The sequence below is a fragment of the Carassius carassius genome, chromosome 45 (assembly GCF_963082965.1).
Source record: "Carassius carassius chromosome 45, fCarCar2.1, whole genome shotgun sequence".
Taxonomy (NCBI): domain Eukaryota; kingdom Metazoa; phylum Chordata; class Actinopteri; order Cypriniformes; family Cyprinidae; genus Carassius; species Carassius carassius.
In genome coordinates this window covers 2,563,590-2,588,040 of record NC_081799.1, presented here as the reverse complement: position 1 = coordinate 2,588,040, position 24,451 = coordinate 2,563,590, and the positions used below count along the sequence as shown (strand labels likewise).

The 24,451-nt window shown below is 42.5% G+C and overlaps 1 long non-coding RNA gene across 1 annotated transcript; it reads right to left on the bottom strand.

Annotated features, from left to right (window-relative positions):
- Positions 1–510: 510 nt before the first annotated feature.
- On the bottom strand, positions 511–24,337 carry LOC132127536 (uncharacterized). The gene is made up of 3 exons (XR_009427538.1): positions 24,260–24,337; positions 23,772–23,895; positions 511–650 (listed from the first exon to the last, which is right to left on the bottom strand). It is a non-coding gene; the product is annotated as an uncharacterized LOC132127536 (long non-coding RNA).
- Positions 24,338–24,451: the final 114 nt, after the last annotated feature.

The following is a 24,451-nucleotide window of genomic DNA, read 5'->3' as shown; positions in this document are numbered from 1 at the left end:
CTTTCTTCAGCTCACCAGACTTTACACGACAGTCTCTCTCTCAGTCCGAGTAAAAGAGAAGCAGTTAACAATACCGATAACCCTTTAGATTAGGGAACACTGTTAACTAGTTGCTTATTAGTATGCATATTACTAGCATTTTGGCTGTTTATTAGTACTTATAAACTGTGTTGGGGAATAAGTTACATACAAAAATTAAATTGTAATCAGTTAGCTGAGAAAAATTTGCAATTAAATTATTTCTCTAACTCTGACTGCTCTAAAATATGAGACACCAATGTTTCAGGAGTTTAGGACACAGAATAGGACATTTATTCTGTTTTATTTCCTATTTTGGTTTATGTATAGGCTTTAGATTTTTAAGATGAACTTTTTTCCCAAGGCATTGTTAGATGCCAGTGTTTTCTTGTCATATCTGTGCAACGATTTGATAAAAAAAAAAAAAAAAAATTAAGTTAAATCTATATTTAACCTTAGAATGATCTCTAGTAAGGTGAGAGAGGCGGCTAAAGGTCATCGTGTGGTTGAACAGGGTAATGAGCGGTTTGTGAAAAGCTTGTAGTTATTCTTTGGTGACTCCTCGTGAAACAATGGCCACTGGTGCTGCTCGTGATGCGGAAGAGGAAGACTTTCAATGCTGCAATCTCTACCTGGAAAAAAGACTAATCTTAAAGTTTGTTTAATCACAACTCTATGAAGATTTTTGCATGGTGATGGATATGGCAATGTTAATGTATTTGGTCTTGGTGGAATAGATCTGCTACACTGCTGCTGCTGTTGGTTATCGCAGTAGTTGTAGATTACTGCTGCTGATGCTGCAAGCAAGTACAGGAACTTGCTACTGCCAATGCATATGGTGATACGGTGCCATGAGTATTTAAGACATACTGCTTCTGCACAAATAGCATATAAAATGACCTATAGCAGATCTACACAGGTGGAGCTGGGGAAGGTGGAGGGTTTCAGGGAAACTCAGAAAAGCGCACTCCAAGAATCTCGAGTGAATACTAGCCAGCCATAAAAATGCAAGGCAGGCAAGGCATCCATTGGCTGCATATGCAGCATGAACCAATCAGCTTGTGCCAAGTCATTTACTCTCTGAATATCATCAGTTTCATTAACAACCATCAGCCTGCGCCATCTAGAGTTTCATGACAAAACATGAAGGGATGACTCCCTGACTGCGGGTGTCACTGTTGGACAGTGTTTTCTCTACTTCCTGTTGGTCTTGCTGTAGCTAATCGTAGCTCCGTGTAGCTGTTTTTCTTTTTTTCTCTAGAATCTTTATCTTACTATCACTCTCTGTTTTTTTTTAAGTGATAAAATATAACTTAATTCACACCATATTTCTGATATTATCGATCAATCTTATCAGATTAATTTTGATCGTTCACTTATTATTATTATTATTATTATTTTATATCCGTGAGTGCAGTACACCTGCAAAGCGTTAGCACTTGTTAGCTTGTCATTAGCGTTTTCATTTGAACCTATCGCTGTTTTCTTTTCTCCTCTCCTCTCTCTCGCTCCAGTTTTTCACAAGTTCATCAAACAACCGCAGTAAGAATATTTCATCAAGCACGGTGAGTAATGGCTTCTCCTGTTATTGTTATTTGCACCTCTTGCCACATGTACAGCTTATCTATCTCTGTCGCTGATGAGGGATTCACATGGGATAAATGCAGGGAAATAGTTAGGCTGACAGAGAAGATTTCAGAATTAGAGACACGCATCCAAACTTTAATTGAGGACAGTAAGAATGTTAGGGCTCTAGATACGGCTTTGGATGCGTCTAGCTCAGGGATTCCTGTACATTGTTCGGTTCCGGAAACAGAGCCCCTGCAGCAGGGCAACTGGGTGACAGTGAGGCAAAACACCGCTCTTCTGTTCCAATCAAAACATTAAACAGGTTCTCCCCACTCAGTGATGCACCAACTGAGAAACCTTATGAAAGTGCTCTAGTTATTGGTGATTCTATTGTACGGAACGTGAATATAGAGACACCAGCCACCATAGTCAAATGTTTACCGGGAGCCAGAGCGCCTGACATCTTGGCAAATTTAAAAGTGCTGGCTAATGCTAAACGTAAATACAGTAAGATTGTTATTCATACAGTAAGATTGTTATTCAAGTTCAACGGCCCTAATGATGTTCGACTTCGCCAGTCAGAGATCACTAAAAATAAAATTAAAGAGGTGTGTGAACTTGCAAGCACGATGTCAGACACTGTAATATGCTCTGGTCCCCTCCCTGCTTACCGTGGTGACGAGATGCATAGCAGATTGTCATCACTCAATGGCTGGATGTCTAAGTGGTGCCCACAGAATAGCATAGGTTTCATAGACAATTGGACGAGCTTTTGGGGCAGACCCGACCTGTTGAAAAGAGATGGTCTTCATCCCTCCTGGGGTGGCGCCACTCTTCTCTCTAGAAATATGGCAAATAGTCTTAGTGTTTATACTTGACTAACTGGGGCCCAGGTCAGGAAGCAGACAGACTGGCTAAACCGACCGTCTGCTAGCTGCCTCCCGTCACAGAGGTCAGTTAATTCTCAGCACATAGAGACTTTTTCACCTAGATATCACACTATAGAGACTGTGTCTGTTCCCCGAACTAGAAAAAACAAAAAACGTCCAAACCAAGTTAAGATTAACAATTTAATTGAGGTTCAACAAATAAAACACAGATGCAATACGGATAAACAAATGATAAAGCTTGGCTTATTGAATATCAGATCCCATTTTTTACGAAAACACTTTTTGTAAATAATATGATCACTGATCATAATATAGATGTGCTCTGTTTGACAGAAACCTGGCTAAAACCTGATAATTACATTATTTTAAATGAGTCCACCCCCGAAGATTACTGTTATAAACATGAGCCGCGTCTAAAAGGCAAAGGGGGAGGTGTTGCTTCAATTTATAACAATGTTTTCAGGATTTCTCAGAGGGCAGGCTTCAAGTATAACTCGTTTGAAGTTAATTGCTCATTATGTTACAGCTTCATTGCTTCATATAACATTATCCAGAGAAACAAATGTTAATGAAAAATCCCCTGTTATGTTTATACTGGCTACTGTATACAGGCCACCAGGGCACCATACAGACTTTATTAAAGAGTTTGGTGATTTTACATCCGAGTTAGTTCTGGCTGCAGATAAAGTTTTAATAGTTGGTGATTTTAATATCCATGTTGATAATGAAAAAGATGCATTGGGATCAGCATCTATAGACATTTTGAACTCTATTGGGGTTAGACAACACGTTTCAGGACCTACTCTGTCAGTTCTACAGGATTGTTTAGTCTCCATTAATAAATGGATGGCAAACTATTTTTTGCAACTTAATAAGGATAAAACTGAAATGATGATCTTTGCTCCTGACAATATTATACCTAGGATTAAGCAGGTTTTGGGGGTTTCACCACTTCAGATTGTAATGAAATAAGAAATTTAGGTGTCTTTCTGGATAGAGCCATATGTTTTAACAGTCATATAAAGTCTGTAGTTCGCTCATGTTTTTTCCATTTTAGGAACATTGCTCAGATTAGATCGGTGGTCTCAAGAAAAGAGATGGAGATGCTTGTTCATGCCTTCATCTCGTCACGTTTGGACTATTGCAATGTTCTGTATACTTGTTTGAATAAGTCTTCTATGGAGCGACTACAAGTTGTACAAAATGCAGCTGCAAGGCTGTTGACTGGTACCAGTAAGTGGTCTCATATAAGACCAGTTCTCAAGGACCTTCATTGGCTCCCAGTTGAATTCAGAGTGCAGTTTAAAATTTTAGTTATCACTTATAGAGCCTTGCATGGTCAGGCACCTCTCTATATTGAGGATCTTTTACATAAACATTGACCGGGTCGGCTCTTACGGTCTTCTGGTCTGGACCTTTTAATTGTCCCTAGAACACGTCTTAAGACTAAAGGTGATCATGTTTTTTGTACTGTGGCACCGAGGCTTTGGAACTCACTTCCATTAGCACTGAGAACTATGGGTTCTGTCAATTCTTTTAAAAAACACCTGAAGACGCATCCTTTTGGATTCGCTTTTATTTACCAGCAGTGGTTACTTGTCATTTCATGTTTGTGAAGAGTGTTTCTGTGTGTTGTGTTATGGTAGATTTATTGTATGCATGTTTGATCCTTTTTATTAACAGATTGTTAAGCACTTTGTGACTTCTTGTCTGAGAAAGGTGCTATATAAATAAATTTTACTTACTTACTTACTCATTGTCGAAATCATACTCTAGATTTAACACTGTCACATGGAATTGATGTTGATAGTGTTGAAATTATGCAGCCAAGTGATGATATCTCAGATCATTATTTAGTTTTGTGCAAACTTCATATAGCCAAAATTGTAAATTCTACTTCTTGTTACAAGTATGGAAGAACCATCACTTCTACCACAAAAGACAGCTTTTTAAGTTATCTTCCCGATGTATCCAAATTCCTTAGTAACCTATCCTCTTCATCTCTTTTAGAAGAAAACAAACATAACCCCAGGTATTTATTCAATACGGTGGCTAAATTAATGAAAAATAAAGCCTCAACAAGTGTTGACATTTCCCAACATCACAGCAGTAATGACTTTATGAACTACTTCACTTCTAAAATCGATACTATTAGAGATAAAATTGCAACCATTCAGCCGTCAGCTACAGTATCACATCAGACATTGCACTATAGACCCCCTGAGGAACAGTTCCACTCATTCTTCACTATAGGAGAGGAAGAATTGTATAAACAAATCATCTAAACCAACAACATCTATGTTAGACCCTATACCATCTAAGCTCCTAAAAGAGGTGCTTCCAGAAGTCATAGATCCTCTTCTGACCAATATTAATTCCTCATTGTCATTAGGATATGTCCCCAAAACCTTCAAACTGGCTGTTATTTAACCTCTCATCAAAAAACCACAACTTGACCCCAAAGAACTAGTTAATTATAGACCAATCTCGAATCTGCCTTTTCTGTCCAAGATACTAGAAAAGGTGGTATCCTCACAATTATATTCCTTCTTAAAGAAAAATGGTATATGTGACGATCTACGTCCGCTACGTTCTCAAAACTCAGGCAATTTGATAATACCTAGAATATCAAAATCAACTGCGGGCTGCAGATCCTTTTCATATTTGGCGCCTAATCTCTGGAATAACCTACCTAACATTGTTCGGGAGGCAGACACACTCTTGCAGTTTAAATCTAGATTAAAGACCCATCTCTTTAACCTGGCATACACATAACATACTAATATGCTTTTATTATCCAAATCCGTTAAAGGATTTTTAGGCTGCATTAATTAGGTAAACTGGAACCGGAAACACTTCCCATAACACCCTATGTACTTGCTACATCATTAGAAGAATGGCATCTACGCTAATATTTGTCTGTTTCTCTCTTGTTCCGAGGTCACCGTGGCCACCAGATCCAGTCTGTGTCCAGATCAGAGGGTCACTGCAGTCACCTGGATCCAGTACGTATCCAGACCAGATGCTGGATCAGCACCTAGAAAGGACCTCTACATCCCTGAAAGACAGCGGAGACCAGGACAACTAGAGCCCCAGATACAGATCCCCTGTAAAGACCTTGTCTCAGAGGAGCACCAGGACAAGACCACAGGAAACAGATGATTCTTCTGCACAATCTGACTTTGCTGCAGCCTGGAATCGAACTACTGGTTTCGTCCGGTCAGAGGAGAACTGGCCCCCCAACTGAGCCTGGTTTCTCCCAAGGTTTTTTTCTCCATTCTGTCACCGATGGAGTTTCGGTTCCTTGCCGCTGTCACCTCTGGCTTGCTTAGTTGGGGACACTTCATCTACAGTGATATCGTTGACTTGATTGCAAATAAATGCACAGACACTATTTAACTGAACAGAGATGACATCACTGAATTCAATGATGAACTGCCTTTAACTATCATTTTTGCATTATTGACACTGTTTTCCTAATGAATGTTGTTCAGTTGCTTTGACGCAATGTATTTTGTTTAAAGCGCTATATAAATAAAGGTGACTTTGACTTTGTTATGGGAAGTTTTCCCGGTTCCGGTTTACCTAATTAATGCAGCCTAAAAATCCTTTAACGGTTTTGGATATTAAAAGCATATTAGTATGTTATGTGTATGCCAGGTTAAAGAGATGGGTCTTTAATCTAGATTTAAACTGCAAGAGTGTGTCTGCCTCCCGAACAATGTTAGGTAGGTTATTCCAGAGTTTAGGCGCCAAATAGGAAAAGGATCTGCGCCCGCAGTTGATTTTGATATTCTAGGTATTATCAAATTGCCTGAGTTTTGAGAACGTAGCGGACATAGAGGATTATAATGTAAAAGGAGCTCATTCAAATACTGAGGTGCTAAACCATTTAGGGCTTAATAAGTAATAAGCAATATTTTAAAATCTATACAATGTTTGATAGGGAGCCAGTGCAGTGTTGACAGGACCGGGCTAATATGGTCATACTTCCTGGTTCTAGTAAGAACTCTTGCTGCTGCATTTTGGACTGGCTGTAGTTTGTTTACTAAGCGTGCAGAACAACCACCCAATAAAGCATTACAATAATCTAACCTTGAGGTCATAAATGCATGGATTAACATTTCTGCATTTGACACTGAGAGCAAGGGCCATAATTTAGATATATTTTTCAGATGGAAAAATGCAGTTTTACAAATGCTAGAAACGTGGCTTTCTAAGGAAAGATTGCAATCAAATAGCACACCTAGGTTTCTAACTGATGACGAAGAATTGACAGAGCAACCATCAAGTCTTAGACAGTGTTCTAGGTTATTACAAGCGGAGTTTTAGGTCCTATAATTAACACCTCTGTTTTTTCAGAATTTAGCAGTAAGAAATTACTCGTCATCCAGTTTTTTATATCGACTATGCATTCCATTAGTTTTTCAAATTGGTGTGTTTCACCGGGCCGCGAAGAAATATAGAGCTGAGTATCATCAGCATAACAGTGAAAGCTAACACCATGTTTCCTGATGATATCTCCCAAGGGTAACATATAAAGCGTGAAGAGTAGCGGCCCTAGTACTGAGCCTTGAGGTACTCCATACTGCACTTGTGATCGATAGGATACATCATTTACTGCTACGAACTGATGGCGGTCATATAAGTACGATTTAAACCATGCTAATGCACTTCCACTGATGCCAACAAAGTGTTCAAGTCTATGCAAAAGAATGTTTTGGTCAATTGTGTCAAATGCAGCACTAAGATCCAATAAAACTAATAGAGAGATACACCCACGATCAGATGATAAGAGCAGATCATTTGTAACTCTAAGGAGAGCAGTCTCAGTACGATGATATGGTCAAAATCCTGACTGGAAATCCTCACATATACCATTTTTCTCTAAGAAGGAATATAATTGTGAGGATACCACCTTTTCTTGTATCTTGGACAGAAAAGGGAGATTCGAGATTGGTCTATAATTAACTAGTTCTTTGGGGTTAAGTTGTGGTTTTTTTGATGAGAGGCTTAATAACAGCCAGTTTGAAGGTTTTGGGGACATATCCTAATGACAATGAGGAATTAATAATAGTCAGAAGAGGATCTATGACTTCTGGAAGCACCTCTTTTAGAAGATTAGATGGTATAGGGTCTAACATACATGTTGTTGGTTTAGATGATTTAACAAGTTTATACAATTCTTCCTTTCCTATTGTAGAGAATGAGTGGAACTGTTCCTCAGGGGGTCTATAGTGCACTGTCTGATGTGATACTGTAGCTGACGGCTGAATGGTTGCAATTTTATCTCTAATAGTATCGATTTTAGAAGTAAAGTAGTTCATAAAGTCATTACTGCTGTGGTGTTGGGAAATGTCAACACTTGTAGAGGCTTTATTTTTCGTTAATTTAGCCACTGTATTGAATAAATACCTGGGGTTATGTTTGTTTCTTCTAAAAGAGAAGAAAAGTAATCGAATCTAGCAGTTTTTAATGCTTTTCTGTAGGATAGGTTACTTTCCCGCCAAGCAATACGAAATACCTCTAGTTTTGTTTTCCTCCAGCTGTGCTCCATTTTTCGGGCTGCTCTCTTTAGGGTGCGAGTATGCTCATTATACCATGGTGTTAAACTGTTTTCCTTAACCTTCCTTAAGCGTAAAGGAGCAACTTTATTTAAAGTGCTAGAAAAGAGAGAGTCCATAGTTTTTGTTACATCATCAAGTTGTTCTGAGGTTTTGGGTATGCTAAGGAATTTGGATACATCAGGAAGATAACTTAAAAAGCAGTCTTTTGTGGTAGAAGTGATGGTTCTTCCATACTTGTAACAAGAAGTAGAATTTACCATTTTGGCTATATGAAGTTTGCACAGAACTAAATAATGATCTGAGATATCATCACTTGGCTGAATAATTTCAACACTATCAAGTGTTGAGTTCAAAATGAGTTCAAAATGTCTATAGATGCTGATCCCAATGCATCTTTTTCATTATCAACATGGATATTAAAATCACCAACTATTAAAACTTTATCTGCAGCCAGAACTAACTCGGATGTAAAATCACCAAACTCTTTAATAAAGTCTGTATGGTGCCCTGGTGGCCTGTATACAGTAGCCAGTACAAACATAACAGGGGATTTATCATTAACATTTGTTTCTCCGGATAATGTTAAATGAAGCACCATTACTTCAAACGAGTTATACTTAAAGCCTGCCCTCTGAGAAATCCTGAAAGCGTTGTTATAAATTGAAGCAACACCTCCACCTTTGCCTTTTAGACACGGCTCATGTTTCACTAGTTCACGCTTACATATAATTAGCTGAGATATAATATGCATATTTGACGTGCTGTCCGGGGAAGGGCTCCAAGCTCGGGAATGGCCTGATCCTAGAGTACCCCCCCCACTTCCCCGTCTATTTATAAAGTGAACTCAAAGTGAGGAGATGGGGTGGAGGAGGGATGCTGATAAACCGTCAATGGATAGAGGTAAGTCAGCGATATTTATACTATGGGATTGATTACTTGATTATGGTCCACCTGTGTTGATTAGACTAAGTATCTGACACGCTCCTCCGGGGAAGGGCTCCATGCTCGGGAATGGCCCGAACCTAGAGTATTCCCCAAAAAGCAAATGTACAAGAGGAAAGCCGCCAGATTAAAGAACGCCCCCCCCCCCCAAAATAGCATAGAGTACTGGCAGGGGCTGATTTGGTTTTCTGAGAAGTCGTCTCGTAGGCAGGCTGGAAGGGCCTACGTACTCCGGAGGGAGCGACTTGGGCGTTGGAAGAGTAGGCCCTACCGGCTGCAGGTAGTGAACTATGTGGTTGTTGGCGCCCGGTCGGTAGGGCTTGAGCCGATGCTCAACGGGAGCTTGAGGCGTTGGAACGGTGAGCCCTACCGGCCGATGAGGAGGAGCAGCGTGGTTGTGGTGCCCGACCGGGAGGACCCGAGTTGCCTCGACCGGAATAGGTCACGGTGTCGGCCTACGGGCCCTACTGGCTGATAGCCCCTGCTATTCAGTGGCCGACTGACCGAGAGGGCCCATGAAGCCTCCGACAGTAGATTGAGACTCAGGATGACGGACGTCTGGGTCCTCTCGGTTTGGCAGATAAAAAGCTTTGGGCTGGCCGACAAGGAGGACTCTGGCGACATCCGAAGGGAGATCCCGACTCACGGCATCGAATGGATGAGACTTGCTTGCGGCCGGCAAGCATAGGCCCGACCGGGAGAACTCTCGCCAGACGTCTGAAGGGTAAGCCTCGCCGGACGGGGAGAGTGGAAAGGAAAACCCGACTTGGAGGTCTCTCGCGGCATCCGATGGGGCATTAAACTCAGAACATCGAACTGGTAAGCCACGCCAGGCGGGGTTAAAAGATGTGAGGGTAGCTGAGAGAGTTTCTTTTTTTTTTTTGTGCTGGATTTGGTGAGAGGTCGAGACTCGTAGCGTCGGACGTTTAAGCCTCGCCTACCGTCAAATCGAAAGGTAAGTTGTGTGGCCGGGAGACTCTTACCGATGTCAGAAGGGAGCACACGCATTGAACGGGATAAGTCTCGCCGACCGTAGAGTGGAAAGGTAAAGGTAGTCTGTCCAGGAGGCTCTTGCCGGTGTCCAAAGGGAGCACGCGCTTCGAACGGGTAAGCCTCCGGATGTGGGACAGAAAAGGAAACATTCGGTGGCCAGGAGGCTCTCGCCAGCATTCCAACGGAGACTTCCTGGATAAGCCTCGCAGGCCGTAGGATGGAAAAGGTAAGTTTGTGTGGTCGTGAGGCTCTCGTCGACGTCTTATGGGAGTTTGCTACTCACGGCATGAGACGGGTAAGCCTTGACGACCGTAGGAAGGAGGGAGGGTTTATTTGTGTGTTTGGTACTTGCGGCGTCGGACGGCTTGTTTAAGGGTTTTGCGACCTAAACCACGTGGAATGGTCGTGGTTGTCTAGCCGGGAGGCTCTGACCGACGTCCGATAGGAGCTTAGCTCCAGAAATCAAACGGGTAAACCTCTCTGGCTGAAGGACGGAAAAGGTTGTCTAGCTGGGAGGCTCTTACCTTCGTCCGACAGGAGCTTAGCTCCCGGAATCGATCAGTTAAGCCTCACTGGCCAAAAGACGGAAAAGGTAAGGTTGTCTAGCCGGGAGGCTCTCACCTACGTCCAACGGGAGCCCCGACTCCATGCATTGGATGGTTAAACCTCTCCGTATGTAAGACAGAATGGCAAAAAGGGTAGCCGGGGGCTTTCACCTACGTCCGAAGGGAGAGTGAGCTCCTGGCAACGAACGGGTAAGCCTTGCTGGCCATAGGATAGAAAAGGTAAGGTTATCTGGCCGGGAGGCTATGGGCAGCATCCGGTGTTTTTATTTTTATTTATTTATTATTTTATTATTATTATTTTTTTTTATCTTGGATGGGTATGTCTTGCCATCGGAGGGAAAATTTATTTTAGCTGTGATGTACTCGGTGTTTGATAGGTAAGTGTCACTGACTGAAAAAATTTATTTATTAATTTTATTTATTTATTTATTTTTTATTTATTGGGTTAATCGGGCATTAATCGGGTAAGCTTCACTGGTGGTCGAATGGAAAGTCCAAGATTGCTTAAGCGGGAAAGAATCTGACAGGAGTTTAATACTCGCGATGTCATATGAGTAGGCTTTGCTGATAGTTGAACGGAGAAGGCAAAGGTTGGCTCAACCGGGAGCACTCTTGCAGCGCCTGACAGGGAGTTCAATACTAAGGATGATTTGGTTGTTTACGAGGGTAGACGCTGTGAGGCTTACTTGAATAATTGTTTAGCAAATCCAATGAGCTGCTTCCAATAACGAGTCAGAAAAATCTTGGTGCAGTCATTGCATTCGAAATTAAGCGTGCAAAAATAAATTGGATTTCCTGTGCCAGTGTACCCGGAATAGGTGCCATGGATCAGCGATGTGGTCGTTGTCGAATCGTCATATTGTCAGCATGTGAGATCGATGGTACATATCGACGATGTAATTGTGCATGGGTGGAGTAAGAGAAAGATTCTTTATTCTTGTCTGAGCTTACTATATGCCATTTTAACCATGCAGGTGCATGAAAAAAGAGCATATGGAATCACCAATAATCGAAAAATATACTTTCGGACGCACTGATAAACTGGCATTAAATATAAAATACTATATTTAAAACAGCTAGTTCATGTAGTCGGCACTACTGTCATCTCGCTTGTCCTGTGAAATATTTATTTTTTATTTTTTATTTTTTTCCCCGTCTGCGCACGGAAGTTATCAGTCTAAATGTTCTGCAAAATCAGTCAATGGTGCAAAAACAATAGTAGATTCAATTTAAAGTCCAACGATTTAACCCTTATATGGACGTAAACGAATGCCTTAAATATAAGGTATTCAAAAACCGGTAAGTTCATATATTTGGAGTGACTTCGGTTGAACTGAGCCTTGGTCATACGCGCTCCGGACCACATGCCAAGAATGAGATGCATTCTAACATAACTGTGGCATTAAACTCCGTTAGTGAGAGCTCATTTAAAATATGGCACGTATCGGATTACCTGTTAAAGTACGATGGAATACCTTATATCTGCAAACGATCTATGTCTATTTGTGGATGGAGACTTCGCCGCCGCCTACGGACTCACATCATCCTTTGAGAGCACGGTCTGCGTGTGAGCAGAAAGGCTCCTGCGGGAGCAGACACTGCTTAGGCAGTGGGGAGATACGGGAAAGGCTCCTGCGGGAGCAGACACTGCTGCGGCAGTGAGGAGATACAGGAAAGGCTCCTGCGGGAGCAGACACTGCTGCGCCAGTGGGGAGATACAGGAAAGGCTCCTGCGGGAGCAGACACTGCTGCGGCAGTGGGGAGATACAGGAAAGGCTCCTGCGGGAGCAGACACTGCTGCGGCAGTGAGGAGATACAGGAAAGGCTCCTGCGGGAGCAGACACTGCTGCAGCAGTGTGGAGATACAGGAAAGGCTCCTGCGGGAGCAGACACTGCTGCGGCAGTGAGGAGATGTGGAAAACAGAGAAGTAAATGGGAGCATGAGAAGAGGAAGAGGGGTAGGGGTTTGGGCCACCTGCAGAGCTTGCTTCGGCTGCTGTAGATGTTGGCTGCGGGAAGAGTAAAAAGGGTTAGTAACATTTGATGGGGCAAGCTAAAAATGAATGGGTAACCTACTGTGTTGCCAGCTTAGCAATTGGTTGCCTGATTTGACGATTCCTCAAGCCTTGTCCACATTATTATGTTCCAGTTGGAAAAGCATATTTCCTCTCATTTGGCCTACGGCCTTTTTAGACGGTCTCCGGAGCGGATACGTTTGGAACGCTGTTTTCACGTTGTAGTATGGACTGTGGAAACAGAGGCTTTTGGAAACGATGAAGCATGTTTAGTCTTGTAAGACACCGAAAAGACATGATTATAGCAGTAACGTTAATAGCAATTATGTGCTATTCGCTTCCAAGTGGTTTCTAAAGATATTATTTACTTGCCTGTTTTTCGTATTACGGTCTTAAAAAGGCGACAGTAATTTTACTTGCACTTGCTATCCTGCGTCAAAACACGAGGGCAGATGCGTTTTAGATGAATTTTGAGTGATCACGCCGGTAAATGGTGAAATAGGTCCCTAAATAATTTGGTCCTGCCCGAATACTTGGATGGAAATTAAAAATGAAAATTAAATGTAAGCATTTAGCAGACGCTTTTATCCAGCGACTTACGGTGCATTAAGACTTTTTTTTTATTTTAATTTTTTATATATATATATATATATATATATATATATATATATATATATATATATATATATATATCATGGAACTTATGTCTGTATTATTTCAGTGAGGTTTAAACGTGCGCGGTAAGGCGAATGTAATGTCTTGGAAATTTCAGTGTGGATGCTTCGTGGTTAAAAGTGGCATCATCATCCGACGGAAGTACGTTTGTATCTGTCGTCCAAATCTATGCGCACTCCACACTCCAGATCAGCAGGTGGCGGTAATGCATCTTTATGCTGGTTTGCCAAAACCGCCATAAAACACTAGTAGAAGACGACGGAACTGCGTCATGACACTTAACAAACTTTAGCCGCGAACCTGCTTTTAGATGCAACACTTTGGATGCCAACTGCCGTAAAAATCCAATGAAGAAGAAGAACCTGCTTTTAGCGTATTCGCCTGAAAATGTATTGGTTTACGTCGCGCGGTCTGTGCAGCTAGAGGAAGCGGCCTCAAACTGCCACTCGGCCGGAACGCCGGGGTGAAAGGCTGAGCAACGGCGGGAAGTGAGAGAGGCTTGCTGCGGTGAGAATTGGTGTGCGGCCAAGGCTGGTTGGATTCCTGCTGCTGCAATCCCACGCTCGAGGAGAGCTCGGTCTCGGGCAGCACGATCGTTGTGTCGAGCGAGGCGAGCGAGGAGCTTGCACGGTCTATTGGCCACAATGTGTGGCTTGGCGAGGAGAGCAGCTGTCGCGATGAAGCGTAATGGTGCTCAACGGCCGTGTTTGGCGGGGTAGAAATGATCGCGGGTAAAAGCAGCAGGTCTTATAAATCCCCGGTGTAGCTCTCTTCGTTGGTACGAAAATTGGATCTGTGATAAGGTGACGGACGAAGCGAACCAGCATGCTGATAAACTGTTAATGGATAGAGGTAAGTCAGCGATATTTATACTATGGGATTGATTACTTGATTATGGTCCACCTGTGTTGATTAGGCTAAGTATCTGACGCGCTCCTCCCGAATCTTGTTAATAAAAACGTAATTTATAACAGTGATCTTGGGGGGTGGACTTATTTAAAATAATGTAATCATCAGGTTTTAGCCAGGTTTCTGTCAAACAGAGTACATCTATATTATGATCAGTGATCATATTATTTATAAAAAGTGTTTTCGTAGAAAGGGATCTGATATTCAATAAGCCAAGCTTTGTCATTTGTTTATCCATATTGCTTCTGTTTTTTATTTGTTGAACCTCAATTAAATTGTTAATCTTAACTTGGTTTGGACATTTTTTGTATTTTCTAGTTCGGGGAACATACACAGTCTCTATAGTGTGATATCTAGGTGAAAAAGTCTCTATGTGCTGAGAATTAACTGACCTCTGTGACAGGAGGCAGCTAGCAGACGGTCGGTTTAGCCAGTCTGTCTGCTTCCTGACCTGGGCCCCAGTTAGTCAAGTATAAACACTAAGACTATTTGCCATATTTCTAGAGAGAAGAGTGGCGCCACCCCAGGAGGGATGAAGACCATCTCTTTTAAACAGGTCAGGTCAGCCCCAAAAGCTCGTCCAATTGTCTATGACACCTATGTTATTCTGTGGGCACCACTTAGACATCCAGCCATTGAATGATGACAATCTGCTATGCATCTCGTCACAACGGTAAGCAGGGAGGGGACCAGAGCATATTACAGTGTCTGACATCGTGCTTGCAAGTTCACACACCTCTTTAATGTTATTTTTAGTGATCTCCGACTGGCGAAGTCGAACATCATTAGCGCCGGCAGGAATAACAATCTTACTGTATTTACGTTTAGCATTAGCCAGCACTTTTAAATTTGCCAAGATGTCAGGCGCTCTGGCTCCCGGTAAACATTTGACTATGGTGGCTGGTGTCACTATATTCACGTTCCGTACAATAGAATCACCAATAACTAGAGCACTTTCATCAGGTTTTTCAGTGGGTGCATCACTGAGTGGGGAGAACCTGTTTAATGTTTTGATTGGAAAAGAAGAGCGGTGTTTTGACCCACGACTACGCTGCCTCACCGTCACCCAGTTGCCTTGCTGCAGGGGCTCTGTTTCCGGAACCTAACAATGTACAGGAATCCCTGAGCTAGACGCATTCAAAGCCACATCTAGAGCCCTAACATTCTTACTGTCCTCAATTAAAGTTTGGATGCGTGTCTCTAATTCTGAAATCTTCTCTGTCAGCCTAACTATTTCCCTGCATTTATCACATGTGAATCCCTCATCTGCGACAGAGATAGATAAACTGTCGAGAGAGAGGAGAGGAGAAAAGAAAAACAGCGATAGGTTCGAATGAAAACGCTAATGACAAGCTAAAGAGTGCTAACGTTTTGCAGGTGTACTGCACTCACGGATATAAAATAAAAGTGAACGATCAAAGTTAATCTGATAAGATTGATCGATAATATCAGAAATATGGTGTGAATTAAGTTATATTTTACCACTTTAAAAAACAGAGAGTGATAGTAAGATAAAGATTCTAGAGAAAAAATAAAATAAAAACAGCTACACGGAGCTACGATTTGCTACAGAAGGCCAACAGGAAGTAGAGAAAACACTGTCCAACAGCGACACCCGCAGGACACCCGATGTACTTGCTACATCATTAGAAGAATGGCATCTACGCTAATATTTGTCTGTTTTTCTCTTATTCCGAGGTCACCGTAGCCACCAGATCCAGTCTGTATCCAGATCAGAGGGTCACTGCAGTCATCCGGATCCAGTACGTATCCAGACCAGATGTTGGATCAGCACCTAGAAAGGACCTCTTCATCCCTGAAAGACAGCGGAGACCAGGACAACTAGAGCCCCAGATACAGATCCCCTGTAAATAACTTGTCTCAGATGACCACCAGGACAAACCACAGGAAACAGATGATTCTTCTGCACAATCTGACTTTGCTGCAGCCTGGAATTGAACTACTGGTTTCGTCTGGTCAGAGGAGAACTGGCCCCCCAACTGAGCCTGGTTTCTCCCAAGGTTTTTTTCTCCATTCTGTCAAAGTCACTTTTATTTATATAGCGCTTTAAACAAAATACATTGCGTCAAAGCAACTGAACAACATTCATTAGGAAAACAGTGTCAATAATGCAAAAATGATTGTTAAAGGCAGTTCATCATTGGATTCAGCTATGTCATCTCTGTTCAGTTAAATAGTGTCTGTGCATTTATTTGCAATCAAGTCCACGATATCGCTTTAGATGAAGTGTCCCCAACTAAGCAAGCCAGAGGCTACAGCGGCAAGGAACCGAAACTACATCGGTGACAGAATGGAGAAAAAAACCTTGGGAGAAACCAGGCTCAGTTGGGGGGCCAGTTCTCCTCTGACCAGACGAAACCAGTAGTTCAATTCCAGGCTGCAGCAAAGTCAGATTGTGCAGAAGAATCATCTGTTTCCTGTGGTCTTGTCCTGGTGCTCCTCTGAGACAAGGTCTTTACAGGGGATCTGTATCTGGGGCTCTAGTTGTCCTGGTCTCCGCTGTCTTTCAGGGATGTAGAGGTCCTTTCTAGGTGCTGATCCAGCATCTGGTCTGGATACGTACTGGATCCGGGTGACTACAGTGATCCTCTGGATCTGGACACAGACTGAATCTGGTGGCCACGGTGACCTCGGAACAAGAGAGAGACAGACAAATGTTAGCGTAGATGCCATTCTTCTAATGATGTAGCAAGTACATAGGGTGTTATGGGAAGTGTTTCCGGTTCCGGTTTACCTAATTAATGCAGCCTAAAAATATTTTAACGGATTTGGATATTAAAAGCATATTAGTATGTTATGTGTAAGCCAGTTTAAAGAGATGGGTCTTTAATCTAGATTTAAACTGCAAGAGTGTGTCTGCCTCCCGAACAGTGTTAGGTAGGTTATTCTAGAGTTTAGGTGCCAAATAGGAAAAGGATCTGCCGCCCGCAGTTGATTTTGATATTCTAGGTATTATCAAATTGCCTGAGTTTTGACAACGTAGCTGACGTAGAGGATTATAATGTAAAAGGAGCTCATTCAAATACTGAGTTGCTAAACCATTCAGGGCTTTATAAGTAATAAGCAATATTTTAAAATCTATACGATGCTTGATAGGGAGCCAGTGCAGTGTTGACAGGACCGGGCTAATATGGTCATACTTCCTGGTTCTAGTAAGAACTCTTGCTGCTGCATTTTGGACTAGCTGTAGTTTGTTTACTAAGCGTGCAGAACAACCACCCAATAAAGCATTACAATAATCTAACCTTGAGGTCATAAATGCATGGATTAACATTTCTGCATTTGACATTGAGAGCATAGGCCGTAATTTAGATATATTTTTGAGATGGAAAAATGCAGTTTTACAAATGCTAGAAACGTGGCTTTCTAAGGAAAGATTGCGATCAAATAGCACACCTAGGTTCCTAACTGATGACGAAGAATTGACAGAGCAACCATCAAGTCTTAGACAGTGTTCTAGGTTATTACAAGCAGAGTTTTTAGGTCCTATAATTAACACCTCAGTTTTTTCAGAATTTAGCAGTAGGAAATTACTCGTCATCAAGTTTTTTATATTGACTATGCAATCCATTAGTTTTTCAAATTAATCATTGATGGAGTTTCGGTTCCTTGCCGCTGTCGCCTCTGGCTTGCTTAGTTGGGGTCCATTCATCTACAGCGATATCGTTGACTTGATTGACACACTGTTTTCCTAATGAATGTTGTTCAGTTGCTTTGACGCAATGTATTTTGTTTAAAGCGCTATTGTCACATTCATGGACTGTCTGTTTCCTTATTTGGTCTTCCTGTTCTAGTTTTGTTAATTGATTATTCCCCACCTGTCTCCAGTTCCCTCATTACCTTCTGTGTGTTTAAATACCCGGTCTGTTCAGTTCTCCCTTGTCCGTGACTGAATGTGAATGTGAATGTGAAGTAACATCTATATGTAACTTAACCTATTTGTGTAATATGGTATATTGTCTGTTATTCTCCTTCATTTTCTAGTAAACTCCTCATTTTGATCACCATTCTCCTCCAGCTCTTTAGTCTTTCGTCTAGCACACTGCCCTAATTGTAACAAAATCACGGACCGTAAACAGTTTAGTTAGCGGCGTTTTTCTTTCTTTTTAGTTTGTTTTCTTCCCTCTCCCGGAATGGCCATTCCAGCAGTCCGTCTCGTATGTCTGGAGCAACTGGACCGTTCGCTGGAGGACCATACCAGGGACCTCGAGAGCAACTGACCAGGTGTGTGAGCCGGCAACACCGTGCATCGTGGGAGTCTTAGTGGAGATCGAGGGCGTGGAGGAACACCCTACCCACACATCCGCGTCTGAGGGAGAGCTGTTTTCAGTCTTGGGAAATTATATGGAGCAACTATTGGATCTTATGGACTGGTCTATGGAGGTATGCCCTGAATTTTCTGTTTCTCCGCTGGTTCCATCCAGCCCTGATCCCCTTGTATACCCTCTCAGTCTCCCACTCCTACCTTCTCCAGTCAGTTCCTCTGCTCCATCTCCACTGGTTCCGCCCAGTCCTGAGTTTTCTGTTCCTCTGCTGGTTCCGCTCAGCCCTGAGTTTTCTGTTCCTCCGCAGGTTCCGCCCAGCCCTGAGTTTTCTGTTCCTCCGCTGGTTCCGCCCAGCCCTGAGTTTTCTGTTCCTCCGCTGGTTCCGCCCAGCTCTGAACTTCCTGTCTCTCCGCTGGTTCCGCCCAGCTCTGAACTTCCTGTGTCTCCGCTGGTTCCGCCCAGCTCTGAATTTCCTGTGTCTCCGCTGGTTCCGCCCAGCTCTGAATTTCCTGTTTCTCCGCTGGTTCCGCCCATCTCTGAATTTCCTGTTTCTCCGCTGGTTCCGCCCAGCTCTGAATTTCCTGTGTCTCCACTGGTTCCGCCCAGTTCTGAATTTCCTGTTTCTCCGCTGGTTCCGCCCAGCTCTGAATTTCCTGTGTCTCCTGTGTTTCCTCCCATCCTTCCTCTCTCTCCTCCTCCTAGACCAGCCCGTTCCTCGACGTCATCTCTGCTGGTGCCAGTCAGTCCCGCAGCACACCCTCAGTCCGCGCCATCTGGGCGCGATGGTTCGCCGCTGGACTGCCAGTCTCCAGCTCCGCCTTGGTGTGTTAAGGCCCTGTCTCTGCCTCCAGCCTCCGAGCCCTGGACTCCTCCTCGGTCCTTCGACCCAGCGGCTCCGCCTTGGCTCTTAGCTCCCTCGTCTCCACCGTGGCCTGGCATCCCACCTGCTCCACCGGGCTCCCTCGTCCCTTCCGGCTCCACCTTGGTCAGTCGTCGACCATCCGCTGCCTCGGGACTCCATTCCTCTGGTTCGTCACTCCATCCCTCCGGCTCTGTCAGGCTCCTCCTTCCCTCTGGTTCCACCTTCATCCTCAGTCACTCCGGCTCCACAGTCACTCCGACTCCGCCTTGGTTGCCTGAGCCTTCTGCTCCACCTAGCCCCTCCGGATCCTCAACGTCACCCTAGTTCTGCGGCTGTGCTGTTCCATCTTGGGTTCCTTACCCACCAGTGCAGTCTCCTCCTGTCGGCCCCCTGGTGTCGTCGGCCCCTTCTCCACCATGGCTCTTCCCGCCGTCGACTCCACCGTGGATCTCCGTCCTGGCTGGTCTCTGGAGGACCATCTGGCTCCTCCTGCTCCGGGCTCCTCCCTGGCTCCTCCCTCCATCCACTCCGCCCTGGTCCCTACCTGCATGCTCCCTCTTCACCTGCTCCTTGCCTGCTCCTTGCCCGCCTCCAGTACCCCCACCCTCCCTCCGCTGGTATTCCTCTTGTGGTGCGAGGACGCACCATTCCGGGAGGGGGCGAACTGTCACGTTCATGGACTGTCTGTTTCCTTATTTGGTCTTCCTGTTCTAGTTTTTTTAATTGATTATTCCCCACCTGTCTCCAGTTCCCTCATTACCTTCTGTGTGTTTAAATACCCGGTCTGTTCAGTTCTCCCTTGTCCGTGACTGAATGTGAATGTGAATGTGCATCTATATGTAACTTAACCTATTTGTGTAATATAGTATATTGTCTGTTATTCTCCTTCGTTTTCTAGTAAACTCCTCATTTTGATCACCATCCTCCTCCAGCTCTTTAGTCTTTCGTCTAGCACACTCCCCTAATTGTAACAGCTATATAAATAAAGGTGACTTGACTTGAAAAAATAATATATTATATAATATATATAAAACAACTAATATTAGTTTGGTGTATTTTATTTTTTATGTTGACATAGATCAACAGAGGATCTTGCTAGATCCTCTTCAGTTTGCCTACAGAGCAAACAGGTCTGTGGACGATGCAGTAAACATTGGACTGCATTATGTTCTGCAACACCTAGACAGACCGGGGACCTATGTGAGGATCCTGTTTGTGGACTTCAGCTCGGCTTTTAACACGATCATGCCAAACCTCCTCCTGCCCAAACTAACTCAGCTCTCCGTGCCCACCTCCGTCTGTCAGTGGATCAACAGCTTCCTGACAGACAGGCAGCAGCTAGTGAGGTTGGGAAAATACACATCCAGCACCCGTACAATCAGCACCGGAGCTCCCCAGGGCTGCGTTCTCTCCCCACTGCTCTTCTCCCTGTACACTAATGATTGCACATCTAAGGACCCCTCTGTCAAGCTCCTGAAGTTTGCAGATGACACCACACTCATCGGCCTCATTCAGGACGGTGACGAGTCTGCTTACAGACAGGAGGTTAAAGAGCTGGCTGTCTGGTGAACTCTCAACAACCTGGAGCTTAACACGCTCAAAACAGTGGAGATGACTGTGGACTTCAGGAGAAACCCCCCTGCACTCCCCCCACTCACCATCATGAACAGCACTGTGACTGCAGTGGAGTCATTCAGGTTCCTGGGCACCACTATCTCTCAGGACCTGAAGTGGGACATTCACATTGACTCCATTGTGAAAAAGGCCCAGCAGAGGTTGTACTTCCTTCGCCAGCTGAGGAAGTTTAACCTGCCACAGGATCTGCTGAAACAGTTCTACTCCACCATCATCGAATCCATCCTCTGCACTTCAGTAACTGTCTGGTTCAGCTCAGCTTCTAAATCGGACCTCAGAAGACTACAGAGGGTAGTCCGGACTGCAGAGCGAATCATCGGTTTAATCTCCCTTCTATTCAAGAACTGTACTTATCCAGAGTGAGCAAAGGGGCTGTTAAAATCACTCTGGACCCCTCACATCCAGCACACTCCCTATTTGAATCGTTGCCATCTGGTCGACGCTACAGAGCACTGAGCACCAGAACGACCAGACACAGGAATAGTTTCTTCCCTCAGGCAATCCATCTTATGAACAGCTGATTCACACTGAACACACTACACTTTATATTTATATACACATACACTTAATTTATCTAACACACATACTTAGTATACACTTAAATTTTGCACATAATATACATGTACATACATAACTGCATTTTTGTAATATACCTGCCTACAATTGTCAATTTGTATATTGTCATTCCTTATCTACTTATTTGTATTTTTTGTATTTTTATATTCTTTTATTATGTGTTTTATGTTCTGTCGCTGTCATTCTGTTGTACTGCGGAGCTTCTGTCACGTAAACAAATTCCTCGTATGTGTAAACATACTTGGCAATAAAGCTCATTCTGATTCTGATTCTGACAAAACTGTATATAATTTTAATATTGAATCTTATTAATATAAATGCTAGTATAAAATGAATGTGTGAATGGAACAATTGGACCTACCATAAAAAAGAAGCTTTTGTATGTGGATGGAAATGATAAGACAGTGAAGAAACACCTGTTAGGGCCGCACTCTCCAAGACGCCCCAGTTCTCCGGTCAGAGGAGATCTCCACACAATGACAGGGTCCTGGAGCTCTGAGCCATGAGGAGACACCCGGACCCTGACATCCTCAATGGCCTGTATCTGTGTTAACTGCTATCTGAGGGCCTTCTGCTCAAACTGTCCAAGCTGTTCGATAACCTACAAAAACAGACAGGCCTGTCTGTGAAAACTGATACTGCATACATGAATGATGGATTTACTGAGGAAGGTTTGGCCAAGACAAACATGTGACCCTGGAGCACAAAACCAGTCAGAAGTCGCTGGGGTATATATTTTTATATCAGTAGCTAATAATACATTGTACTGTATGGGTCAAAATGATCGATTTTTCTTTTATGCTCACAATCATTAGGATATTAAGTAAAGATCAAGTTCCATGAAGATATTTTGTAAATTTCCTACCATAAATATGTCAAAACCTAATTTTCGATTAGTAATATGCATTGCTAAGAACTTCATTTGGATAACTTTAAAGGAGATTTTCTCAATATTTCGATTTTTTTGCACCCTCAGATTCCAGATTTTGTATCTCAGACAAATATTGTCCTCCTAACAAACCATACATCAATGGAAAGTTTATTTATTCATGATGTATAAATCTCAATTTAAAATAAAACTGACCCTCATGACTGGTTTTGTGGGTCACATATGCTGTACTTTCATAAATGTTTTATTTGTTAGAGAAGTATATATAAAATAATGCAAATATTGCAATGCATTAAAAAAAGTAATCAATTGCCATTTCATATGGGTTGGTTGAAGGGATTGAAAAAGACAGATTTTAGTGAAAAGAGATACCAAGGCTGAGGAAAGGACAGAGATTTATCCAAATGTTAGTGAGAGACTGATCAGATCCCAAAAGCCAGCGGACACACCAGCTTTTTAACCAGCATATTGAAATTTCAAACTTATTTATTTTGATGGTATGTTTTTTCGAATATTTGCAATCTGTAATGCATGATTTATTCCTGTAAATATATTGATCTCAGTCCGAAGAGCGTTTTTCCACAGTTTTAGTGTCACTTCCATTGCGCATCCCTTTAAACCACAGACACTTCCTCTTCACTTTTATTAAAAATAAAGTTTCTTCACAGCGGTGCCATAGAAGAACTATTCAGTCAAAGGTTCTCTAACTGTGAGAATTATTGAAAAATAACAGCACAAATTATAATAAAAGGTGACAGCAAATTTGACATCATTCACTCTTCCAACCAACATAATCAATCTCACTGTATTTGTTTTATTTATTTTTTCCCTCCTTTCTTTGTAAGGCCATAGAAAAAAACAATCAAGGATTTCAAAACTCTGTCGATAATTTAGGAGATTCACTCCTGTTTTGAAATGCAATTGTCACACTTGAAACTTTACATTATGTACTTTAACTATTAAATAAAAAAACTATTATAGTAATAACATGCCACTGGGAAACTTCTGCACCAATTCTGGGAGGCCCAGGCGTGCCCTGGGTGTCTAATTTGACCTTTTCACAACAAAATAAAATCTATGTTTACTCCACAAATCTGAAAACAGTATAACACCTGCCTGTGTCACATTGCCACATAACTGTATGCGTCACAGTTGTGTGTAAGAGCGTGTTGGCTGGCTATAATTTCAAATCTGAAAATTCAACATCATTACATTGTGTTATCTACAACAACATAAAGTTCATTTGAATATGAAATGAATGTCAGGGGAACTGGGAACAGGGAAACAGGGAAACTGTCAATAAGATGAACACTGCTTGTGTGTTTTGTGATGTATAGAGTATGTCTGATTTAACAGATGAAGTTCACAGTGAGTCATACCTGTTTGCTGCCATGGCAACAACAAAAATACTTTTTTAGTGGCCATTCTCCTTTTATGTTTCAGAGGAGAAATCCTTCTCTTACAGCATCCTCCCATTACATTGCTTCACACTAAACCACACAACTGTCAAATACAAAATGAATTTTCATGTAGAGGTATACAATTTAATGCTACAACTAACTGTTGTTTAATATTTGTGTGTTGTTGTTGTTTTAAACTATAGTCAAACAGACTGTCAGACAAATCAATTCCTCTACATTTACATTTCGGAATTTAGCAGAATCTTTTACTCAAAGTAACTTACAAATGAGCAGAAATATGCAAGTGCTGTAAGTCTCAGCTAGCCTAATGCAGAACACGTAGCAAAGGTTTATATATATATATATATATATATTACATATATATATACCATTACATGATTTACAGATTTCTGTTTTCTATAATCAAAGTGAAGAGCACTTCACAAACACAATAAATAGCTACTCACCAAACAAAGACTAATAACAGCATCTCTCATCTAATGTCTGCATCTCATTGGCTCTCACTCAGCCCACTACTGATCCATGAAAGATGCTGTTTATGTACCGTTTCACTTTGAACAATCCAGAGATGAGGCGTCATACAGTTAAGATAACAAAGATGAGATGAAATAAGACTGGATTCATTAGTCAAGTCACCT